The sequence below is a fragment of the Stegodyphus dumicola genome, chromosome 2 (genome assembly GCF_044657685.1).
Source record: "Stegodyphus dumicola isolate Sdum_Otavi_A_Nest chromosome 2, ASM4465768v1".
Lineage (NCBI taxonomy): Eukaryota > Metazoa > Arthropoda > Arachnida > Araneae > Eresidae > Stegodyphus > Stegodyphus dumicola.
Genome location: NC_140769.1, coordinates 272,636,001 through 272,652,739, shown reverse-complemented (window position 1 = coordinate 272,652,739; position 16,739 = coordinate 272,636,001). Strand labels below are relative to the sequence as shown.

The following is a 16,739-nucleotide window of genomic DNA, read 5'->3' as shown; positions in this document are numbered from 1 at the left end:
AAATCATACTTATATTTCACAGCAAGGTACCAGGTTAAATAAATAACTTAATAAAACATCTTTATTTCTATCTCGCACAACCTTAAAGAAACATTTATTACTACCCTTTTCAATACCACTAAATACCCATTTCGAATTCACTTTAGTTACGGCCATGGGATCCAAAAATTAAGGAACACTGTTTCACACAACACAGAATAAAGGCAAATACAAAATTTCCAGATTTTTTCCCGATTTCCCGCCTTTTCCGATTAAAGAACCGTAATTCGTCCATTAATATCACATGACATATCACATGATCTCTCATTTCCCTCACACAAAATAATGCGTAATCGGAACTGAGTACTGCTCACATTATTACCAAAGTCCCAGGTAGTAACCTTTATCGCCTCCAAAATGTCGCCAAACTACCAGTTACCATATTGTAAAGATCAGCTGTAATTTTTTGCAGGTACGCATAGAAATACGCCTACTTTAAGATGATGGTAAAAATTTTATACATTATAATTCAAAATATTTAAAGAAAAATTTATAAAAATTATTTAAAAATACAAATTTAAAAAATAAATCACAGAAAATGGGTGAATTTTATTTGGAATGAACTTGAATTTTGAACTATGAAAGGAAGAATCAAATAATCTTAATTAAAAAAAGAGATATTAATAAATATATCCCTCGAACGTTGACATTTTGTATATGGAACTGCTATAGCGTCTAGTTGTTAAACTCCCTTTTTTTATTACAGTCGGCAGAACCAAGCATATACGTATATATACATATATATATATATATAGTATAAGTATAAAACAATTCTTTCGAAAACAAAACACAATCGTGCCTAGTATTTTCGCGGATTAAGCTTCAGAAAAATTATCATTAAAGACATAAAGTAAAAAATTTAGAACTGTTACGTTATTTTCTTCCTTCACGTTCGTACGGGGTTCATTTGGATTTGAAGTGAATAACGACGACACTTGATGAAGTATCGAAACACACTTTATTTACCAATATTCTCAGGAAAGCTTCAAAATCACTTTTTCAGTCGTCGAACTGTTATAAACACGCTGACATGTTCAGCGAAACAGCCTTCACACTGTCAGGCAATAACGGTGGAGACAGCTTCACCGCAAAGTACCAGAGTACAGCTTCCGACTCTGTTGGGTCGTTCTCGGAACTCCACGTACTCTTGAGACTCTCCCCGGGACGCACTCGACGATACACAAGAGTATAGCTCTCGACTCAGCATAGTCTAGGACAAAACTCGACGATGCACTAATTCGCGATGCACTAAAAGACTCTCTCGATGCACTAGACAACCACCTCGGCGCTAGACTTCGAGATACTCGCTCAATGACTGACTATCAGCTCGCTAGACTTCTCGTCTAACACTAACTGACTGCGGACCAGCAGGGTTTATATAGCTTTCGGCTTGTGTTCGAGAACATTCTGGGCTAAACCGGTAAAAATTCGTTCCAGAAGGTTCTCCAACCGTCCATGGTATATCGCCAATTCCGTCTCCAAACGGGCGACTTCTCGCCAAATATGGCAACCCTGCCCTCCTTTGCCATTTTATGGCAACCCTAAAACTGCTTTGCGGGGAAGCCATCCCACCGCGCTTGTACATTTCGTAACAGAACTAATACTATTTCACAAAGACCAGAAATTGAAATTCATAATTAATAAATTTCAAATAATCATATAAATGCAACAAATAATTTTAAAATGTTAAAACTAAAACATATCGGTTAATTCTGGATACAGAAAAGCAAGAATTTTTGTAGAAGAGAGATTTCAATTAATTTCAAAGTTCCTCCCTCCGATGAAGTGACACTGAGGTTGATTGAATTCCTCTTCTGTTTTTGCTCATTTTTCCATTAATTTCATTAATTTTTTGAAGTGGGGGTTTTGCTTGTTTGAAATGTTTTGGTTTTAACATTCTTAAATTCTTTGTTGCATTTATATGATTATTTGAAATTTATTAAGTATGAATTTCAATTTCTGGTCTTTATATAATATTAGTTCTAAATTTCTTACTTTATGTCTTTATATATTTATGTAAGAAAAATAAAGAATATGTAAAAGATTAAATTAGCAGCGTAAATTAATTTCCCTTCTCTATTCTAAAAATAGTAACCTTTATTTGCACAGCATCATCTTGAGAAAAATCTATGTCTATGTTTCTTACGTAATTCTGATGATGTAAATGAAACTAAAACAGCCAATAATAATTTTACAGCAATATTAAGTGTCCAATCAAAATGCTTTGAAAACCAAAATTAACTCAGTCTGACTTAAGATTTCATCCTGAACATTACGCATTTGATTTCCACGTTTCGGCCTAGCTAGAGTGCTGTCTGTGTGCTGCTGCTTTCTTGCTACAAAGTTGTCCAAAATGTAAGCCTTTTGGAACAGGTACATTTAATGTGCCGACTTGTGTGTAGCCGTACCCACGTTGCTGAAAATAAAACTGAAGATTTAATCTGCATTTGCCTCCAATTTCCTAGTCAATTATGGATCAACACTTCTACGTCATCCAAATTCCTCCTGCTCTTCAGTTACCTTTGTTTTTATTACATATATATACGCACACACACTTACCCGGCCTTAATTTTCGCAATTCTTCGTCGTAGTCATATATTTGGAAGTGTTTTAAATGACGAAATATTAATATTTTGAAAATGGCAAATTAAAAAAAAAAATCTGATGGGTACACCACATGACTTCCTTGTATTGGAATATTAAATTGGAATATTAAATTATACGCATTTTTTCTTGAATTTCATTTAAATTGATTGGATTGAATACAATCTACTTCGTCGACAGCGCATTAATCACAATAGAATAAATGCACTCTTTAAAATTCACTATATTTGTTTACTATAACGACACTCTGAATGCACAAAATTTATATCATTTGAAGAATTATCGTTGCCACATGTTCTATTCAAATACTATAATAAAGCTAGAACGATGTATAAAAGAAATTAAGCAAACAAAACGAGAAAGAAACAGTTTTGCACAGACGACTGAGTATTTCTCATTCAATTAATTCAGTTTTCACTTCGCGACAAGGTAAAAATACCTAAAATCTCAAAATATCTGTATTAAAAATTACGAAGCAAATCTTAAATACTTATTTCCTTGAAAAAATTCCAGAAAGGATTAAGCATGATTTAATTCGCAATCATAAATGAAGGCGTTATTTTTGTGTTGCGAAGCTTAGTCTCTCTAGATTGGCAACAAATCTACAATTCTGCTGTTTCAAATGTAAACAAATATGTCCGCCATGTTATTTAAAACGTAACCGCACTTAAACAGCTTTTAAATTGTTGATAATTGTACAAATATTGCTTCCAGAATAACGAAAGGCATAAAAACTTTAACCGGAAGATAAAAACAACATAATTCAATCATTTTTAAAGCAAAAAATGTACAATTTACAAACATATAAGAGTAAAGAAACTGAGATCACTGAGCCGGGTAACAGAATGGATATATTTATAAATATATTTATATACGTTTGGCGCTGCCGATTGAAACCAAATACGAGGTGCATATCTACATGTTATAGCAGTCCTATATACAAAATTTCAACGTTCTGAGGCTACTCGTTTTTGAGTTATGCGAGATACGTACGTACGTTCGTACGCACGTACGTACATACGTTCGTACAGACGCCACGAAAAATTCTCTTCAGAATTCATTTTAAAGCAGTTTTTTAGTTTTTTTGGAGGAAAAGAGTCTTTTATTCTGTCCTTACGTATAGATATCACGCAAAAACATCGTTAAATTGCATTCGAAAGCGGTCAAAGTGGATATTTTCGTTGAAATATGCTGCCTGAAGCTTTTCGCGATTACAATACTTCCTTTTTACTTCGTACAAGGAAGTAAAAAGGACCAATAACGAAATTAAACATTTTTTGCGCTCTTCCTGTTCCTATACTTATATTTGGAGAATTTTTATACTCGTTATAAAAAACAAAATTACAAGAAGTTTAATTAAACTGGACACATATGTATGTTCTTGTGGACAGACATATGTATATGGTGTAATGAATGTCCTTCTAGCACAGAGAAAATGCTGTCATTACACATTGCGTAAGATCATTCAATTTAGCTTCCAAATTAAAGCAACACCCAGTTTATCACTATAACACAATCAGGTAATTAAAGCAGATGTTCTTGTCAGAAATATTTACATATTTGTGATTTTATTACTCATGGTATTGAGAATGAGAGTTACAAAAGTTTGGATTTAGAGTCCAAAGGGGCTTGTCCCTGAGGCCGTTTTGGCATTTTGCGTTGTAAGCTTTAAAAGGCTGTATCACTTTTCAAATGTTGCCACCAAATATTATCGCCCTGTATTATATTTGAAGAAATTAAATAATGAAGAATCTGCATAAATGTATGTATGTTTCTCGCATTATGATAAAATGTCTGTACCTACCGCTATTCAATTTTGAATGACGTAATCCTACTGCGAATATGGGCTTCTGGAAGCCCAAATTTGAAATTCGGAATTTGTTTTATGTTCCGATTTCATATTTTGTAAAACTTTAACGAATTTCTGATTAACAAACTCAAGGATTTCAAAGCGAGTAGTGGCAACGTTGTACAGAAAAACATTTTTATCTCCAGCGCGAAACTGTGTATCGGAAATTCTTAAGATATGCTCAATTTAAAATTATTTTGCGATATTGCTCTTAAACTGAATTTTATGGTTTAAGGGCGAAGAACATGATATTTAATAAATAATAACACACAAAACGTTAAAAAAACGCCCCTTTGGGCATAATTTAAAATCTGAAAGCTTTCAGTTTTTTTTTTAGTCCGAAGGGGCTTTGTCCCTGAAGGACTACTGTTTTCGTTTTGCGATTTTGCGTTGAAAACTTTAAAAGGCTATATCACTTTTCAAATTGTTGCCACCAAATACTATCGCCTTGTATTATATTGGAGGAAATTAAATAATGAAGAATCTGCATAAATGTATGTGTGTTTCTCGCATTGTGATAAAACAACGATACCTTGAGCCCTCCAATTTTGAATGAAGTAATCCTACTGCAAATATGGGAATCTGAAAGCCCAGAGTTGGAATTTGCTTTATTATCGATTTTATATTTTGTAAAAAATGAATTTCTGATTAACAGACGCAACGATTTAAAAGCGTTCAATGACAACACTCGGTACAACTCTAATATACGCCCTAATTTCACCAAACGTGGCGATATGTGTTCTGCGCTGGTTTTTGGCGCGATTGCGTGTTCTATAGCAACCCTGTTGACGTTGAAAAATCTTTCGCTGGAGCTCGTTGGTTCGCCTCTGTGTCTGAGAAGATGGGAGGGAAAGATAAAATGGTAGTTGTTGAATTGAAGTTCGGCAAAAGGAAATATGATTGTGGCTACCCTGTTGAGAGGTAGTGGGTATTTGGAAGTGTGGAAAGAGGGTCTGGGAGATTATTTTTAATGGCAGTGCACGATAGAAGTAGGGATTTGTGATTTTATTTATTTTTGAACCATAGTATAAATTTTCTGGATAGTGTGTCTGGCTGTCATGTAAATACGATAGTGATTACGTGGCGGCATGCTAAAGGCGGTATGAAATTTATATTTCTGCTATTCGAAAACGCATTAATTCATGGTAAGTGCATTTTATTTTATCCTTGTTCTTATTTTGTAGATTGCTATGTTCATTGGTTCTTTAGTATGAATTTCTGTCGTTATTGTTGTTTTTTTTTAAATTGTTTGAAATTTATTTTAGTTTATTTTCTTGTTTAGTGTCTAGACTGTACAATTCGTATATGTTTTTTAAAGTTGAAACAGAACGCTGTGTACATGGTATTATTTGAAATTTATTGTTGTTATGTTATTTTATTAAAACGAGGAGTGCTTAGATCGTAGCTTCCTTCCTTGTCTAAATTGTGCAATTCGTAGAATTTTTTTAAAGTTTAAACAGGATGCTGTGTACATGGTATTCTTTGAAATTTGTTGTTGTTATGTTAATTTATTAAAGCGAGGTGTGCGTAGTTTGTAGATTCGTTCGTTGCCTACATTGTGCAATTCGTAGATGTTTTTTTAAGTTAAAACATGTCGCTGTGTACATGGATTCTTGTCAAATATTTTTGGTTAGAAATTTTACGTTTTTGCTGTCTAAATTTTTTGTTTTTGTTTCGGATTTTTAGCTAAATTGTGTGTTCAAAACGTAGTTTTTGCATGTGCGAAAACCGCGTTTTTGGAGACATTTTAGGCTAAAAGTTCAAAATGTAGACAAAAAATTTAGATAGTAATATGGCATCGTAAAGTTTCTCGCCAAATATTTTTGGCGAGAAATTTGGCGACTTGAGGGCGCATATCAGAGTAGTTCCCAACACTCCTATGAGGAGGGGAGGGGGCGGAACCTTTTTATCTCCAGCTCCCGGAATTGTGTATCGGAAATTCTAAAGATAGGCTCAATTTAAAATTATTTTGTGAGACTGCTGTTGAACTGAATTTTATGTATTTATATATTTTATGTATTTATATTATTTTAAGTGCAAAGAACAGGACAAATTTATAAATAAAGGTAACACACAAAACGTTAAAAAACTAAATTTGGACGCAATTTAAAATCTGAAATCTTTGAGTTTTTTTAATTTTTAATTTTTTTAATTATTATTTTAACTATCAATTATTTTACTATTTTATTTACTTATTTTTGTTTCTCTTCCCTGACGATCTTCTATAAAACTTTGGCGCTTGTAATTTCAAAAATTAAACCCTGAACAGACTAAAGGAAATTTACCTGGAATTACTAACGTAATCAATATTGTTACGTTTTTCTCTAATTCTTCTGACACCGGTTGTTGCGTTATTTTTTACTTCACGTTCGTACGGGGTCCGTGTGGATTTGGAGTGAATAACGACGACACTTGATGAAGTATCGAAACACACTTTGTTAGCCAGTATTGTCAGGACAGCTCCGAAACACGTTTTACAGTCGTCGTGAACTATTATAAACACGCTGACTCAATCAGCGACACAGCCTTCAGGTTATCAGGCTATCACGGTGGAGACAGCTTCTTGCAAAGCACCCGTCTCTGCTTTCCGGAGTGCAGCTCCCGACTCTGCTTGGTTGTTCTCGGAACTTCACGTACTCTCGAGACTCTCCACGCTACAACTCGCGATGCACTCGACCGACGACACACGAGCACAGCTCCTGACTCTTCGGTTCAGTCTTTCCCGGAGCTCAACACGCTCTCTCGACGATGCACTAACCGCGATACACTAACTGACTCCTTCAGTGGACTCGACGACTCACTCGGCACTCGCTGCCCGGCTGTCAACTCGATCCACTCCGCATGGATTGACTCGCTAGACGAGACACATTCACTCTCGATGAGAGACTGGAGTGTGCTTCATCGAGAGGGAGTGTGTGTCTCTCGACTGCGGACCAGCAGGGTTTATATAGCTTTCGGCTTGTATTCGGGAACATTCTGGACTAAACCGGTAAGAATTCGTTCCAGAAGGTTCTCCAACCGTCCATGGTATATCGCCAATTTTGTCGCCAAATGTCGCCAAATGGACGATTTCTAGCCAAATGTGGCAATTTTGCCCTCCTTGCTATTGTATGGCAACCCTGAAACTGCTTTGCGGGGAAGCCATCTCACCGCGCCTTTACATTTCGTAACAATATTCTTATTTGAAAGTTTTATTAAACCCATGTAAATATTTACAAAGAAGCTTTTGCGTAACAACATGTTATAATTTCCCGAAAAAAACTGCTTTCGAGTAAACGAATTTTCCATAATTTTCTGCTGACATTTAAACATCTGAAACTTTTGTAAATTTCCCTTTGAAAATGCTGCACTAAGCTAAACTTCCACAGACTTCACTGCTGTGTAAATAGCGAGCAATAAAAATCCCCTTTCTTATTTTTTAACATTCTTTATTTTTTTTATGAAGCGGGAAATTAGGGAAGAGGAAGAAGACAAATTGTTATCCCTAGCTTTAGCTCGGACACACTTCTTCAAATCAGGACCATTGGCTCTTTTCGATTGAAACTCTCTTCCCCTCCCAGAGGGCTGGATTCCCCTAATCCTTTTATAAATGGCGCTTTGTTCTGGTTGGAAGACCTCTAGATCAAATGTAAAGATGTCCATCTTGGGTACTGGCAAAGCCCATCTATACATCAGGATTACTCTTCAGATAGAAGGAGTGGTTAAAAAAAAAATCACAGCAGCATGAGGAGTAGAAGCTATTGTTCTATTAGTTCTCGAAACCTTCCTTGTCCCTGCTCTTTTTCGTTGATTTAGATCGTCCATATCTCCCTTTGGAGTGTTTCTTTGAAGATCAGACCAAGGATATTAGATTCTAAATCCTTCATAGAATAAATAATTTGCATTATGGAATGCCCGTACACTGAAATAGAGAATGTATAGAGAAAATGCCCGTACACTGCGGAAAAAAATAAAAAAAGATAGGACAGTTCTATATCGCCCCCTTTCTACTGGGCCGATTGACGAAATTCAACTTGCGTTTTTCATGTCTCGAAAGCCTGACTTAGGATATATATTAGATTTATATATAACATCGTTCTAATATAGGTATTTTGACACAAAATCGGACTTTTTCTGAAATGACATGCCAATTGTTTTCCACATTTCGATTCTACGACTATGCCAAACTGGCAAGATTTGTAAAAATCGCACGTTTTTAAAAAATCTCTCAAAATTTTAGCTCCTCCATGTTAATTGGATTGATATACATTTATTAATATCTCTTATTTTATTAAACTTACTTGATTCCCCCCCCCTTATGGCGGGCACTTGCCTATGTCGCCATTGGCCACTCCTAAGGTCAGATGTGGTGGTCGCTTTATTATGAAGGCACCTAATAGGTGGGCCATCATTGCCTCCTATGAAGTGACAGACAATTTTTACGTCCTTGCCTTCTCCGGGATTCGAACCCTTGGCCTTCGGTATCGCAGTCAGCCTTCCCTAACCACGATACCCTCCGGGCGGCACTTACTTGATTCCTTCTTACAGAATTCGAAATTTAGTCTTAATCCAAATATAATTCGCACATTTTTTATGATTTATTTTTTAAATTTCTATTTTAAAATATTTTTTATAAATTTTTCGAAAAACATTTCGTATTATCACCTATAAAATTTTTAACATCATCTGGAAGTACATTTATTTCTAGGCACACCTGCAAAAAATTAAAGTTTTTTATTCAAATTTTTCTAATATATACGTGAATTTACATATTGGAGCGTTTTAATATTTGGCATCTTTCTTTTGAGCGATAATAACGTCAAACGATTATACGCATTTTGTTAAAATTATTTGAAAGTATGAGCGGTGATTTTTTTCTCCTCTCGTCTGCAATGAAAAAGAGAAAAGGAAAATAGGTTGCTATAAATTAAGAAATTCGCCAAGTGAATTACTCTTGGCGAAAACTGAAAAAAAAAAAAAAAAAAAAAAAAAAAGCCAAGATAAATATTTGAATTTCTTCATAAATTTCTCATAAAATATTACAGAATTTAATATTTAGGCATAATTTGAGTCGTAGAATCGAACTATGGAAAAAAATTGGCATGTCACTTCAGAAAAAGTCCGATTTTTGTGTCGAAATACCTATAATAGAATGATGCTATATAAAAATTTAATATATATCCTAAGTCGCGCTTTCGAGACATGAAAAACGCAATTTTATTTTCGTCAATTGGCCCAGTAGAACGGGAGATATAGAACTGTCTTTCCCTGCCCCCCCCCGCAGTGTACAGAAGTAGGAATCAACATTTGTTATTCAATGTTCGTTTTTCAGGATACTGATTCTTCCTTCAGTACTAACTCAACTTTCTTTAATCCCTTCTGGAACACTTATTTGTATAAAGTATAGCTATAAACACTATTTGAACTCTCCCAAAAAATAATGATGAAGGGCAGTTTTTTCACAGTGGGTGATTAGATGTTCTGGACATCATATATTTAAGATGTTTTTTCGATATGTCTGATAAACCAAACATTGTAATTACTAAATGCGTTTAAAACTCTGAGATAAAATGAAATAGCAGTAACACTGCGCTGCATCAATTACTATGGAATTTTTATCAAGTGCGCCTTTTATTTATTTGTTTTTTGAATTTATATATGTGCACTCGTGGTCAAAAAACAAAGGCAATATTGTAGAATTGGATGCTCCTTCGATTGGCGACAAATTTTGTTCCATTTTAGTGATAAAACCCTATATTGTGGTTACCACGATAGTTTTAACTTGGTTTTAGCTTCTTGAGTTAAGCAAAATAGATGATGGGTACATAAAGAAAGTCAAGGCAGTCCGCAATGTCGAGTTTGTGCAATTCTTTGATGCTTTTAAAGTGAAAATAGATCGATGTATACATGAACAAGTAGTTTGTGCAATTCTTTGACTTCTTATTTTGATTTTCTGTAGCGGCCATCTTGAAATTGTACCTTCCTGGCGGCGATCTTGGCGTCAAAAAAGAATCGCCAAAAAAACAAGGGGCACCCAATTGTAAACTTTTACCCAGACAAACGCTAAATGAAAAGGTACCAAATGGACAACGAATAGCAGGTCACAGTGTGCCGCCAGTCATCTTCCCACGAGCTCCGACGTGCAGGAATGGATGCTACTGCCACAACAACCAATCAGCGATACCGTTACGAAATGCTCAGCAGCGGTAAGATAGCATCCCCGTAAAGCGGGTTTAGGGTTAGCAGAAAATGACAAGGAGAGTTATGGTTGCCAGATTTGGCGAGAAATCACCCACTTGGCGATATATTATGAACGAAGCGAGAACATTCTAGAACGAATTCTTACCAGTTTACTCACAGAATCAACAAAGCTTCAGAAAATACCGAAATTGTCTAGAACAGCTATTCTGAACCGGTGGTACGCAAGAGAAAAATAGGTGGCACACAAAGAAACAAAGTACATAAAAAAGTATTTTTAAGGATTAAATTAAAAAATCTCGTGAAGAAAAAGAACAATTGATAGAAATTTTCTGTGTCTGAACTCTAACTAAAGATTTCAAAAATAACACCCTTGTTAACTTTTGGCTGAGCTGAAAAAAAGAATTTTAAGGCATTTCAAATAAAGCTATTAAATTTTTATTCCCTTTTTGCTCAACCTATTTGTGTGAACAAGGATTTTCTTCCATGTTATATTTGGGGGGGGGGGAATAATAATAATAAAAAAAAAAATAAAAGTGGATTCTAATTAATTCACAAAGTGGATCCTAATTTACGGTTAAAGCTAAGTGAAATATGACCACAAATAAAGGAATTGATCTGTCTTAAACAGGCCTAAATTTCATAATAAATTTTAGAATTAAATATTATAACTTAAATTTTGATAACTAAAATGGTAACCAATTTTTAATCTAATATTTTTATGCGTTGCATATTTAATACAAATAGCTAACAGATTGTGCAAATGGCAAAATATATTTTTTGAAATCTTTCTGAGAAACTGAATAATAATCATTGTAAAATGTAAAAAAAGTACTAAAGTTTTTCAATTTTTGTTAAAAGGTTCGCGCTAGTCAAAAGGTTCAGAACCGCTGGTCTAGAAGACTAATGAGATTCAAAGAAGCTGATGTCGTATTAGTTAATCTAATGATAACATTCGTTAATATAATAATCTCTAATAGTGCAGTATATTTAAAATGGCATCTTATACAAACTGCCAAAACTACCGAGGCAAGGATAATGTTGTCAGAGGGGTTACGATTAGAGATAAAACTGGAACATATTAGCATGCAGTAATAAAACTGCTACTCTACCATTTGTAAATTAATTTAATTAGTACTTACATACGTATTATCGCAACCACCTTAGTAGAAGTCGCCAAACTCTGGCAGAACTATTTAGATAGTCATATGCATTCCAAAGTTGCAAACCAACGAATCACCTTTATCTACTGTAAAAATCGCCAAACTGCCCCAGTGTTGTTGCGATAGCACCTAAGTACCATAAAATTATTAATTTGATAGAATTCAATAAGTAAACCATGTTTGTATCTTGTGAAAGTTATAGTCCATTCAAAATAAAGAATTTAAAGTTTTGTCATAGTTTCTTTTTCAAGGAACACTTATCTAAAGTATTGGCCTTTAAAAGCCCATATAAATTTTATTCGCAATCTTACTAATTGAAATCGAAAGTAGTGTTATTGCTGTTCATAAAATGAATTCTTAATAAAAAATTCGGTTAATCTTTGGATTATGGTAACTTGGCGACTTTTTAGCGAAAATTTGGCGACCAACCCTGCTAGTTTTGTTTTGGACGCCATTTTATTTTCACGAAGAAAAGGCATTTTTTTTTTTTTACTCAACATTTTTCTTCCAACAATCGGTTGATCTTTACATTATGGTAACTTGGCGATTTTTTGGCGAAAATTTGGCGACCAACTCTCCTACAGCAACCCTCTATTTTTTTTTCCCCGCCGCCATTTTGTCTTCACGAAGTAAAGACATGTTTCTTTTCTTTTTATCTACTGAACACTTCTTCCAACAATCTACTAGCCGAATTACACTTATGCTAGAAATTTTATCAAACAAAACTGCTTAATCATGACAAATATTCACTGCAAAATTGGGAAAAAGTGCACAATACCATACTCCTTACGCGTTTTTCAAAATAACACATACACATAAACCATGTACACGCCGACTTATTTTTACTTAAAAAAACATCCCAGAATTGCACAAAAATGGCATTGCGCACACTCTTCACTATATCCATGTACACTGCTTTTTTCTCATAAATTAGAAAAATTTCACGAAAATGCATGACAATTTTCTCAATCTTTAAACCCGGTAAAAAGAACATATATGAAATTACCTGATAACGAAAAAGTATTTACCCTTTCCAAATATGAACATTTCCACATATAAAATAAATAAAATATCCAAAAACTTTTACCTCTAAATCATCTATTATATTATAAACGTCACCAACGAATTCATACCGCAACCATTACAAATACTTAGTATCAAATAATTAAATTATTTCCATGCACGTTTACTTCAACTTAAACGTATACCAAATTCCTACAAACATAAAATTCACAAAATAACTATCATTTAATTAAAATATCACTAAACCATGTACACGTCGACTTATTTTTACTTAAAAAAACATCCCAGAATTGCACAAAAATGGCATTGCGCACACTCTTCACTATATCCATGTACACTGCTTTTTTCTCATAAATTAGAAAAATTTCACGAAAATACATGACAATTTTCTCAATCTTTAAACCCGGTAAAAAGAACATATATGAAATTACCAGATCGCGACAAAGTATTTACCCTTTCCAAATATGAACATTTTCACATATAAAATAAATAAAATATCCAAAAACTTTTACCTCTAAATCATCTATTATATTATAAACGTCACCAACGAATTCATACCGCAACCATTACAAATACTTAGTGTCAGATATTTAAATTATTTCCATGCACGTTTACTTCAACTAAAACGTATACCAAATTCCTACAAACATAAAATTCACAAAATAACTATCATTTCATTAAAATATAATTAAATTCAAAAACACTACTTAAAATATAAATGAGCACATACATTAAATTAATAAAAATTACCTTACAATCCTAATTACTTTAAACTAAATCATTGCTAATAACAATTTTCCCAATAATACCAAATTCCTTTCCACCTTACATTTAGAACAAATGCATAAAAATAATATCCTCAAATAATTAAAAATACTAACTTACCTAATCTTCTTCAGAATCTTGATTACGTGTCCGATAAACTTTTCTTCTTTCTGTTTCAGGATCTTTAAAATCATACTTATATTTCACAGCAAGGTACCAGGTTAAATAAATAACTTAATAAAACATCTTTATTTCTATCTCGCACAACCTTAAAGAAACATTTATTACTACCCTTTTCAATACCACTAAATACCCATTTCGAATTCACTTTAGTTACGGCCATGGGATCCAAAAATTAAGGAACACTGTTTCACACAACACAGAATAAACCCAAATACAAAATTTCCAGATTTTTTCCCGATTTTCCCCCTTTTCCGATTAAAGAATCGTAATTCGTCCATTAATATCACATGACATATCCCATGATCTCTCATTTCCCTCACACAAAATAATGCGTAATCGGAACTGAGTACTGCTCACATTATTACCAAAGTCCCAGGTAGTGACCTTTATCGCCTCCAAAATGTCGCCAAACTACCAGTTACCATATTGTAAAGATCAACCCAACAATCTGCTAACCGAATTACGCTTATGCTAGAACTGTTATGGAACAAAAGTGCTTAATCATGACGAAGATTAGGTGCGAAATTGGGAGAAAGTGCAGAATTGCAAACAACTTGCCGCGTTTTTAAGAATTGCACATACACGGTATCATACATGTACACGTCGACCTATTTTCACTTAAAAAAACATCCCAGAATTGCACAAAAATGGCATTGCGCACAATCTTGACTTTATCCATGTACACTGCTAAAGTCCTAGCTAGTAACTTTTATCGCCTTACCAAAATGTCGCCAAACTACCTGTTACCATATTCCAAAGATTAGCCAAAAATGCAGCTTCGTCAAGATTCATTACGGAATCAGTCATTCAGTTTTGCAACAGTGTAAAAATTCTGTATTTCTTAAAGTTAAAAATCAAAAGTGTGTATTTCACAGGTCATTTAAATTTTAAATCAAAGCTATTCGGCGTTCTATTATTACGAACGCCGTTAAATATTACACAGAACAAAGTATCAATGTAGTAAATCAAATTTACTGTGTACTTACATTCAATAAGGCTGCGAGTAGTTCTTCCATGAGAGTTAATCCACTAGTAGCTGCTCAAACACCAAAAATTTTAATTTCACAAGTTGCATACAAATACGAAAAATATACGTATATTGTAACACTTGTTACAGTTCTTCGCTTGATTACATCGCTACTACCTATAACTAAAACAAACAGCTACATCGTCTGTGCGCTGAATTAGCGCCCTCTATCTAGTCAGTTCGAGATTTCATTATTATTAACTTACTTTGCAGCAATTGCGCAAGTAATAGCAACTTGTTTTCGCTCTAAATGAATTTAAGATCATACTATATAGTATATGTAGTTATATAAGATAAAAAAATAAGTAAAAAAAAAAAAAATTGTTTAAAATTAGCAGTAACCTTGTAATTCTTCAATTTAATCTGTATGTATCCTCTTTCTATTCTAAAAGTAGAAATTGTTTATATTAAATTTTCTGGCTTGCATCTTTCCAAATAAATCTGCGTTATGCAATTTTGTGTAAACGGAGCAATTTTTCCTCCAATCAGATTTAATAATCTTTAGACCATTGGTTCTCATCGGGGTAATTTGTTTTGGATGCTAGGGGGCGAATAGCATGTTCTGATGTTCGAACTTAATTTTTAAGACTCTTCCAGAAGTTTATTAAATCGATTATATGGTTTACACCATTTGTTCCAGCAATAATTAAACGAACTTACGCGAAGGATTCTAATTCTAATCACGAATTTATATTTTAGTTAGGATGACCTTGAAGAACTCGACACTACCATTCTTTTTCGATTTCAACCTGCATAGCGCATGCGTGAGATATTTTCGCGCGCGTTTCTTCTATTGATTTTCTTCTCTTCTGTTTTTTTTACCTCAGTTTCGATTTTATTTAATTGTTCGGCCCTACTCACGACACGCGCGTAAATAGGATACCTTGTCGACGAACGGTCGTTAAATTTCACGACCCCAGTAACGGTAAGAACTTACGGTTAAATTGGCATTCGTCACCACTGATTCATGCGAAAATATTGCTGATTTCGAAACTGGATTGGGTAGAAGCCACAAATGGATCTCCAACTGATATACTATCGAAATTAACATAAAATTCGAATTCTGGTCATGAAAAATACAGCCGTGGATCTTACGGTAAGCACCCTTTGTCCAAAATTTCTATAATTTCTTTAAAATTAACCAATCGAATGACAGCTGTTAAAAGGCGTAAAACAAGTCGCACGAACAGTTTGTAAAATCCCATGAGGAGAAAATTTTAGCTCCTCCATGTTAATTAAATTTGGTAATTACAAAACAATTTAAAAAATATAGTATATATAACTATGCCTAATATTTTCGCACTTTAAGCTGCAGAAAATTATGATTAAAGACATAAAGTAAAAAATTTAGAACTAACATTTCACAAAGACCAAAATTTTGAAACACATATTTAATAAATTTTAAATAAGCTTATAAATGCAGCAAGGAATTTAATAAATGTAAAAAAACAAAACTTTTAAACAACCAATACCCCAGTTCAAAAAAATTCCTCAAAGAAATTAAAAGTAAAAAGAGCAAAACAGAAAAGTAATTCAGTCAACTTCAGTGCCACTTCATCAAGGTAAAGGAACATTGAAATCAATTGAAACTTTGAATTTGCTCTTTGAACTGAATTGATTGAATGAGTAATATATCTCCAATGAAATTTGAGGAAATAAATTTAAAGGAAATGCAGCAAAAAAATGTGCGTAGTTTAATAGACGGTACAAGTCATGTGGTACCCACATCAGATTTTTTTTTTTTTTTTTTTTTTTAATTAGAGATAATGTAGTATTTAGTCAATCGTCATTCCTTCCTTCTTTCCAGTTCATCATTCTTAAAGAATGTAGAATAGATGTGACGCTTTCTGAAGCAGATTATCAATTAAAAGTTAAATTTTCAATTAAAAAAAAAAAGAAAGAAAATCTG

General features: G+C 33.6%; 1 long non-coding RNA gene across 1 annotated transcript in view; it reads right to left on the bottom strand.

Annotated features, from left to right (window-relative positions):
• Positions 1-14,940, bottom strand: part of LOC118205670 (uncharacterized) — a 258,320-nt gene extending 243,380 nt beyond the window's left edge. The window contains exon 1 of the long non-coding RNA XR_015039892.1: positions 14,790-14,940. This is a non-coding gene — a long non-coding RNA (uncharacterized LOC118205670). The remainder of the gene's footprint in view (positions 1-14,789) is intronic.
• Positions 14,941-16,739: the final 1,799 nt, after the last annotated feature.